Below are 10,585 nucleotides of genomic sequence, written 5' to 3' on the forward strand. Positions count from 1 at the left end.
TAGTAGTAGAACTAATTGTAGAAACATATATAGATCATACAATTTCCGTTTTCCTCGTATAGATATAAGTTATGCTATATATTTAGGACATGTGTGCTTTACACTTCCGAGGTTCAAGTACTTGTTGTGGACTCAAATTTGAGTCCAATTTGTTCTCTATCTATATAACTTACAGTTCCTCATATGTGCATGCTCTCGTTTAAAGATTGTTAAAGAATGCGTGCTTTTGTGCTTATCCTATACTAAGAGGCTGAGTTGACTGCTATTAATGCATTGACAAATATACAGAGATTTGTTCACTCCCCAGACTGAATCACCCGCGATTATTATCAGGTTCTACTCTGTAATGCAACAATGGCAGCTCCATCATCTTCTCATGGGATTCTCAACACAGAATTCAAGAGTTTCAAGGCAAAATTCCACTTTTCGGCACTTTGGGGGAGTTCCTAACATATCACCTCCCGTGTTAAGGCTTTGAAGGGGCGAGAAGAATTTAATCCCAGCAGGCTGTGAGGTGTTGCACTTGTTGCATCTGTTTCTCAATAAGTTGTTAAATCTGGGCTGTTCCTGTTTTTGATAAATACGACATGTTAGAAGATCAACTGTGGGTCTGAAAGGAAAATACACATTTCCATGGCCGTGGTGATTTCTAGCTGCAAAGAAGAAAAAGAATAATGAGTTTGCGTCCTTGGCTGTGCGCAATCCCGTAGGGGAGAACAGAACATGAGAGGTTCTGCAACCGTGCCAATGTGTGTGGTCTCGTTCCACATCTCATCATGTGAAATAAGTATTCTGCTCATCAGCTAGTTGAGATTTGCACTGCCTACATACTTCCTTTGGCATGGTGAAATTTGTTTATGAGAGCATGCAAATATGCTGCTAAAAACTCAATCTGGAATTCACGATGTTGCTGTTATTAATGACTATCCAATTTCGTGATGAAATGGGGGAGCTGAGATGCTTCTGTTATCGGAAAACTTGTCTTATTCGTCCAATCGGAAGTGGAATATATGGCAATCTTTACTGGAGCTGCAGGTAAGTTAACCGATGGTGCTATAGCTAGATTGTGCAAAGAATGTATGTAAGTTGGCTTCTCAGTGTCGGTGACCTTAAGTTCAGAAATAATTCTCTTTGCCATAATAAAGATTATAACAATTGTTTCCGTTGCTGGAGTGGAGCAACTGAAAGTTGCTATACATCTAGTCTTTTGAGTAGTCTTGCATTATGCCCATTTTGCTATGTGAGTGATCTTGCAGTTGTAATCAAGTTTTTATGTACCTATCTTACACTTCTGGAAATCTTTTTATATACCATGGTCATATATGACAAGTTTGGATTTCCAGTACCCGAAGGCCTTGCCTTTGAAGATGGTCTGATGGATGATGATGATCTGGTACGTAGTACTACTATTACCCCTGATTCCTGCTATGGCAAGATGTAAGCACCGTAGGCAAAAGAACATCGGAAGGGCTAGGGCGAAAAACGTAGGCACCAAAGGAGAGGCTTTTGCAGTGGAGCTTCACTGGCACGATTGAAGGGCCGCCGGAAAGCTGCTGACCAGATCCCGACCCCCTTGAAGAGCTCACAAAACTGTTTCCATTTATTGCAGACAGACTCGGAATCGGAAGAAACGTCTCGTTTCCGTGCAGTAGCTCTGAAGGACAATAACAGAGGTGCCAATGGAGGCCTTGCCTGCACCGCATTGTTGACGGCGTTGTTTGTCCCCAGCAGAGGAGAGGCCGGACAAACCTGTAGGCGGCAGATTTCGGATGGTGCAGACTGAGCACTGACTTGGGCGTTGCTTCTGTTGCATACATTCTACATGCCTGAACCATCATGTTGGCAAAGACATATATAGATTACTACTAAACTCTACATGCACCAAGTTCTGTATCACCAAAATTCAGTCCCGGCAGTTTGCAGCTTGGGTTTGATTCAGATTTCAGAATTATAGAACCTAACACTTACAATTCTACAGGAAGTATTGCCCCAGCCGACGAAAATCCAGAAGCTTGGTACTAGTTGCATCTGTGGTCCTATTCTCCAAGAGAAGTCATGTGTGTAATACTACAGAAATATCAGTAAGTTACTTCTTGGATATGCAGCAAACAAACATTTCAGGCATGCTGGGTACTAATTGCCATACAGCAACATCAAAGTAGAGGACCAAATTGAGGTATGTTACCAGCACAAATTCTTTTTCATTCTAGCATCAGTCAGTGTCCCTCTTGCCTACCTGCTTTGCCAGGTGAGCAATCAATCAGGCCAGGCGCCTCTCGTCCTTCATTATCATTGCTTCACATTCAGAGTTTCAGACTCAAGGGTTGAACTGTAGTATTCCGGACCAAATACCGAACCAAGGTAAAAAAACAAGTTAAATAGATGCAGTTCGCTCGCTGGAACTACGATATATCATACAGCCCTGCAGAAAGAAAAACAGCATTATCTCCTTCCTGAGCACAAGCAGGAACATAGACCGCAAGCAACTCAGGAAACCATGCTCACAACTTTCTGTCTGGCTAGAACAAGCTGTTTACAAAACAGGATGTCTTATAAAATTTATGGAATAGTTCCACTTGATTCAACCCATAAAATACAATATATTGTGTTGCGGTACATTAAGTACCTTTACAGGTAACTCATAATAGCACCAGAAACTAGTACATATAGTAGTACCAATACACACACCATAGTACCACTTACTCTCCAAATCACAAAGCAATAACATACAGCTCTTGAGCAGTTCAACTGCACATGCCGTGGGCTCCCTCACGCTGCGTCATCGTTGTGGTTCTTCATCAGGTGAGCCCAAGTAATAGCCACCCATACATAAACATCATCATAAAGTTTGTCAATGATCTGAAAGTAAGCAATCGCCCAGGTTCTCCTCAGTAACATGGTGCAAAACACCACCCAAAGGCCAAGCAAAAATCCTATGCCCATCCCAAGGTAGAGATATGAGATATGATCTGCATCTTCATGGTTGACACTTTGCGCTGCATTAGTAGAACTAGCAGAGCAGTTCTTGGAGAGAGGGTAGCCACATAGACCGGTGTTGCCCATGTAGATATCAATCTGGTTGTCGAGAGCTTGTAGCTGAGGCCCGGATGGTATCACGCCTGATAAGTTGTTGTATGACAGGTTCAAGTAGCTTAGTGAGGTTAGAGCTGACAAACCAGATGGGATTTCACCAGAAAGCTTGTTGTAGGATAGGTCGAGGGACTCTAGCTGCTTTAGAGCACCAATCTGAATTGGGATTTTGCCAATCAACTGATTACTTGATAAGTTCAAATTGGTGAGCCCAATCAGCAATTTTATCTCCTCTGGAATCTGTCCTGTTAAACTATTACATGAAAAATCAAGATTCACCACTAGCCCGTATATGCCAAAGGTATAGTCACGTGTTTGGCCTTTTGTAATGACTGGTATGCTCTCCTCAAAATCACTCACCTCTAAATCATTCTCCTCAAAATCATAGCCTAACCTTTTCCGAGATTTCACTCTCATTGCTTTCAAGCTTGATAGTGACCATGGTATGCTTCCAGAAATATTGTTACGGGCTATATCCAAATGATAAAGACTTTCAAGGTCAGTAAGGTTCTTAGGAATATGACCGCTGAACATGTTTGATCTCACCCTCAAGATTTGCAATTGTGGCATTTTTTTTGGTAACCACTTCGGGAGTGCTCCAAAGAACCTATTGTATGAAAGATCAAGGAACCTCAATTGTGAGGCACCCTGAAGAAATTTAGGAAATTCACATGAGAGATCATTGTTGCTCAAGGCTAGAGTAGTCATGATCGAACCAAATTGATATGAAGAGTTTGCAATGGAAACTGAAGAATTGTTATGTGACTCCTTCCAGATTGCATAACATCTCCTGTTAAATTGTTTCCAGACAGGTCCAACCGTTTCAAGCGAGTCAATAGGCACATAGACGATGGAATTGTTCCTGTAAGTTGATTGTTTGCCAGCAACAACTCCAGAAGCAATGGAACTCTTAGCTCCAATGGCAATGACCCCGACAAAGAGTTTGAGGACAGGTTCAAGTGTGAAATATTGATAGGGAGCCTTGGAACTAAACCTGTAAGCTTATTGGACCCCAGATATATATAATCAGCTGACATGTGTTGTAGATTTTCCGGTAGTGAACCACGCAACATGTTTCCTGATGCATCCAAGGCTGAAGCTCGAGAAAATGTCACCCAAAACCAATCAGGAATAACATCATCCAATTTTGTATTTGCGAGACAAAGAATACCCATGTCGGTCTGCCATTCAAGCCACTCCGGAAAATGTGGGCCCACTATGCACAACTCTAAGTTTATGCTCTTCAGTCTAAACGGAGGAACCCAATTTGGTTCAATATCCATTTTCAAGAAGTTGTGTGACAAATCCAGATACTCTAAATTCAGTAAGCCTGAAAAATGCTCCTTCATGAGCACATCATTTAGTTTATTGTAGCTCAGATCCAACTCTGTCAAGTTACTAAGTGCTCCAACTTCAAGTGGTACAGTACCAGTTATCATGTTAGCACTGACATCAAGAACACTGAGATTGGTCATGTTACCAATCGATGTTGGTAGTTTTCCTGTCATATTATTATCACACAGTGACAACACTTGTATTGTACTCCATGAGCACCTTGGCAACTGATTCAAGAACTCCCCAATGTTCACATTAAAATTGTTGTAATCCAAATATAGCTCTTCCAAGTGGCACAAATTTCGTAAATTGCTTGATATTAAACCCACAAGATCATTGTAATCAAAATCTATGACCTGAAGGGGCGTCATGTTTCCAAGTTCTTCAGGAATAGGCCCATGCCAGACACAATGGGAGAGGTGAAGCTCCTTAAGGCTTGTGAGATCCCAGAAGAACCAGTTGTGCTTTAATGACGTGTTAAACTGGTTTCCTGATAGACCAAGGACTTGGAGATGTGTCAGGTTTGATTTTGAAGTAGCAGACTATGTGTTGTTAAGGCCACAATTTTCTAAGTGAAGCACTTTCAGAGAAGAAAGCATGTTAACCATGTGGAACCAATCCTGCACAGGACTGAGGTTCGCATTGCTCAAGTCAAGATAACTCAACAATGATAGACGTGACAACCATGCAAGATCCACTACATCAAGATAATTGTCAGACCCACCAACATCAAGATATCTCAAATTTGAGAGATTACCAAGTTGGGAAGGTATTCTCCCACTCAAACTTGACGACGAGAGGTTGAGGTACCTTAGGTTCTCCAGAGAGCCCATGAACAAAGGAATGCTTGCGCCATAGAAATCATTCCTACTCAAATCAAGATACCTCAGCTTCTGTAATGCAGCCAAAGAGGGACCCATCTCCCCTCTAAATGAGAACATTCTGACGGCGCCATCGGCTTCGTAATTGTCTGTGTTGCGGAGGTCGAGCCTGATGACATGGCCAGTTCTGTTGCTGCACATGACCCCCTCCCAGCGACAACAATCTTTGCCATGCCATGATGAGAGACGGCCAGCAGGATCCAGAAGGCCATCCTTGAAGTACAGAAGTGCATGCCGCTCCCTGCTGATGCAAGTTCCAGCCCCACCTGATATCCTGGCTTGAGCACGGGAATCAGATGATGCTACATGGAAAATGAACATGCAAAGGATTGTTGCAGCTGCTCGTCCGAGATGCCAAAGCTCAGCAGTCATAATGGTCAGACGAGGGAGGGAACAACTAATGGATGGGAGTGAGAACGGAATGACCAGAGAGGGATTGGCTGATACCACTCCACGAGCACAATATATGGTCCAGGATATGCTACTCCAAGTCTTGGTCTTATGCAGAAGTAGTTAATTAATTGCTCTGAGACTTTCTTTGGATTATGACCCCCTACCATGCAATGCACGGCAGAAGGCTGGTTGTAATGAAAGTATCATAAGTAGTATCATGCATGTCAACTAGGCAAATTTGATGAGGTGTCATAGAATTAATTAAAAAAAAAGGGTTGAGTATCATATTATGATACCGTATCATATTAAATATTGTGTTACTATGTGTCATGCATGTCAATAAATAAAGTCATCTATGATACTATACACTACGGATGTAATACCATATGCATGATACTCACCATTACGGCCAGCCGAATAATAATCAAGGAGCTCAGAGGTGCTAACCAATGGATGAGCATGGGACCATGGCACTACGAAGATTAATCATCCTATCAAAGACTCACTCAACGAAATGATCGACTTGAGCACCACCAATGGATGACCATGGGCCCTATAAACCGATCGAAATGGAGTAATTTCCACAAGGTAAAAAATGCTAGTGGCAGTAGCACTACCATCCTATTTTGATTTGGCTGTCCCTCACTACTAGGTTGCATCATCACTCAGCAATCTTCTTTTGAAAAGTAGCATGAATCCACAATTCATCACTCTGAATCTACCGCAACATAAGTTTTAACCGACAGCCAGGCAATTACCAATTTTCACAAAAAATGCATCAGGTAGCGCAAGGATCAATGTATCATACACCGCGAGCTACCATGCTCAGCATCTACCATGGGACCAGGGCACTACCATTTCAATCAAAGACTCGCTCAACAAACAGTCCGGCTTGAGCACCACCAATGGATGGATGACAATAGGACTAGGGCACTACGAACGGATCTGACTTGCTTCTTTTTGTATTTGTGAGATAGAGATGGAATAATTTCCTTCCAGATACTTAAAACATGCTAGTGGCAGCAGCAGTAGCATCTCTATTTTCGTTTTGGCCTTATCACTCGCTACTATGAAAAATTGATTTGCATCATAAATATCACTCGGCACTCAGTAAACTTCTAGTATTAAAAGATACCATCACACCTACAGTTCAGCTGATCACTCAAAGTCCAAACAGTAGCACCCTCATTCAACAGAGTGAAGCATATGCTAGTGGCATTAAAAAGTGCAATCCTAATTCGATTTAACCGTCCCTAGTAGACCGCATCATCAACCGGCAATTTATCTAAGATGAAAGAAACCCAACAATTCATCTCTCTGAATCTATGCATCATTTTACTAAGTTTCACTAGCATTTATCAATTTTCAGCTCTCTGAAACCCAGCAGTTCAGCTCTGTGAATCAACTAACTAACAGTACATTTAGCAGGTTAACCCGAGTATGGTATTCAATTTGGCAGGTTAACCCAAGTATGGTTTCAAGGCAGATCCTACCTACTCCCTCTGTATCAAAATATAAGACGTTTCTTGACACTATAATAGTGCCTTATATGATGATATGTGGCAGTAGGAGCGGCCGGAGCCGAGACTCCTCCCTGGAATGGCCGGTGGTGGCAGAATGAGCTAGTTGCAGTGCAGGCTAAGAAAATGGTGAACACTGAAGAAATAGACACAGGACAAAACACTGAAGAAATAGTCGGTGTTCCTGCTACCCATCCGGCGCCACCGTCTCCTTCAGAGGGTCCTTCCATGCCTCCCCGTACATCGTCGCCTTATTTACACGTCCCTGTCGTGGCCCGAGAATCGAAGGGCATCGACCATCGCCACCGCATTCAACATGCCGCATCTGCAAGCAGCACATTGCACAACATTCAGTCAGTGACAGCCCCATCGAGTGTAGATGTTACATGTTACCACAGAGGCAATCGGTTTGGAGACTGAAGTGTCAACCTTCTAGCTCCGTTACTCGCCACAAAGAAAAAGCAGAGCGTGTCCGCAACAGCAAGGGTTTGGCAAACTGCAAAGAAACAGAGCAGCATATCAGTTTCAGCCAAACCCCAGTCGCCGCTGCATTTCTGTCCATTTGCACATGAAAGAGGTCAAAATAAAATCAAGCCGTTAATACAAGATGTATAATACATACCAGCAGCCCTCATCAATACTGCTTTCAAAAAAATGAAATCAGAGCAAACATGATAATATCAACTCGCATATCTGACACGAACACTCTTGAGTTCAATGTTAAAGAGTTAACTGACGGCGCTCTGCTTTTCTTGGTGCATATGCGAGCGAGAAGACTGCTCTGTTTTTTTTTTGCGCGTCAGGCTAGCTTCGTTTGTTGAAAGGAATTCCGTGGCTAGGGATGTCAACACGCATTGGGACGAACCACAGAGGCAATCGGTATGGAAGCTGCGGCGTCAACCTTCTAGCTCGGTTACTCGCCAAAAAGAAAAAGCAGAGCGCGTCCGCGACGGCAAGGGTTAGGTAAACTGCAAAGAAAAAGAGCAGTGCATCAGTTGCGCCCGAAGCCCAACTGGATGTGGATGTCAACACGCATAAGGAGAAAAAAAGATGAAGGAATACAATGAATCAAACACTGATGAGACCAAAGATGGAGGAGCATCGATCTGAATCCATGATCATTTCTCATTCCTAGTCAGCAAGTAGCAGTGAAACCCAAGGTGAAACTCAAGTCCAAAGTACATGCAGGAGGTTCGTGCATTACGACTTTGAGATGTCGAATGGATATCCGGGTTCGGGATCCCCAAGATGTAGGATTCGGTTGAACTATGTCAACACCAAAACAAAATCATCGTGTCTCCATATCATATTGATGTGATTGCTCGTTTCTCATAGACCACGGGTGTAACTCTTTCGTCAAACATCGTGTCTGACTGAACTGAAGATCATCGTCACAAAGTTAACAACTTCCCTTGAGGTCACATACAGTTGCGCAAGTTACTGTATAAAGCGTCAGACTGAACTGAAGATCTAACTGCATACTTGTACCTACAGCGCTCTTGCATTGCATCAAGTACAGTGTGTTGCCCATGTAAGCTGAGAAGCAGCCTTCATGACCGTATGTACTACTGGCCAAATACTGAATCAGGGTGAAACAAAGGTTAGAGAGATCAACGGACCTGCAGACCTATAGAAAGAAAACGACAGTGTCTCCTTCATAAGTGCTGGCAGCAACATAGACCGCAGACAAACCAGGAAGCCCACTCTGTTGTTCAGATAATAATCATGTCACCACCACAGAGCTTTCCGCACTCCTCAGCCATGTCCTGTGCGATTGGGAGACTAGCCTTATCAACAGAACAACAAACTGAGAATCCTGATCATAAGCTGTCGCTGGACAGTTTGTGACTAAATGGGTGAACGGGGAGATTTCAGGCTCAGGTTTTGGTCAACGCGCTATATAAACATTATGCGATAAAGATGAACTGATGAAAGTGCAAGGTTTCATTTGCACAATCAGTAACCAGTAAAGAAGTACATACGTTAATGGCATTACTGAACCTGCCATTGCTTCTCTCTTTATTGTGCCATTGCTTATGTTCTATCGCATCATCAGAACATGCACCTGGCATCTGCATGCATCGACTAGGGTAACAGCAGGGACTTGTTCATGCCATCTGAGTATACAACTGAGCACTGACAATGGGAGTCTATTATGTGACTTAATTAATTAGTGGCCAAGATACAAAAGGCTCATCGTTGTTGTTGCACATAGTATGTACTCTATTCACTGGAAACTATTATGTGACTGCATTGCTCCTGCTTTGTGGACCAATGGGACACCACCATGCTGGAGATGGCATTTACTGCTCGCAGAGACGCAGGTGAGTTTGCACAGCAGAAAACGCATGCACACGGGTGTGGGGCCGTACGTGGAAACGACGGCATGGGCAGGCGCTGTAACGGAGAGCTGACAAGACGTCAGTGAACATCTCGGTGGGCTGTTCATGAGTAGTATTTTTCTTTTCGTGAGTAAAACAAAGGCTAGCAACCCACTTCCTCTAATCTAAAGTAGAAAAAGCTAGCAATGCACTTTGTAAAAAATCTTGTGGAGAAAACGCTCTATTATTATTTTTATCTGGTCGTATTTACATTTTATTTTCAGTTTGTCTATTCTTTTGGCTAAAATACACGTGCTAAAATATATAAATGTTCATGTACATCAAGGAAATGTTTGTGGATGTAAAAAAAGTTCATGTGTACTCAATAAATATCTCTACATGTCTGTTCAAAAATGTTCTTCGTGTTCAAAAATCATTGCATATTTAGTACTACCTCCGCCCTGGTTTTCTGGTCCTTTCCCTTCCTCGGTATCGGTGGCTGCCGCGGACGATGTAATATAAATTTGCCATGGTATCCAAAAAGAATTTGACAGTGATATGTTAAATAAAATTCTCATGGTATATACAATGAAATTGCCATAGTCCAAATACAAAAAATTGCATATGCTAAAAAAATGGTATCATCGTCACATGGAATGTTTAAGAAAAAAATTGTACCGTTCACATGGCAAAATTGAAAAACAAAAATTATGTTTATGAAATGAAGTAACCGGCAAAAAAATGCCATGGTTCACCACAGAAAAATGGAAAATGTGTATGCGACAAACGGACATAGTAACTAAAAAAAGAAGAACCCTCTACATGAATTTGACATGGGCCACAACAGAATAAAAATATGTATACGGCAAATATTGCATAGTAATCTAAACTAAAACTACAGGAAATTGTCGTGGCCCAGTACAAGGCAATGCATTTTAACTTGACATGGCCGTGTAATTTAAGTTCCATGGCAATAGAAATCAAGTTGTCATGTCACCAAAGTTTTAAGTTGTCGCTAAAAATCATGCAAAACTAAAAAATGTTT

General features: G+C 42.3%; 1 pseudogene; it reads right to left on the minus strand.

Moving 5' to 3' along the window:
- Nucleotides 1–2,487: 2,487 nt before the first annotated feature.
- Nucleotides 2,488–5,678, minus strand: LOC119283746 (annotated as a pseudogene).
- Nucleotides 5,679–10,585: the final 4,907 nt, after the last annotated feature.

Source organism: Triticum dicoccoides, chromosome 4A (assembly GCF_002162155.2).
Source record: "Triticum dicoccoides isolate Atlit2015 ecotype Zavitan chromosome 4A, WEW_v2.0, whole genome shotgun sequence".
NCBI lineage: Eukaryota > Viridiplantae > Streptophyta > Magnoliopsida > Poales > Poaceae > Triticum > Triticum dicoccoides.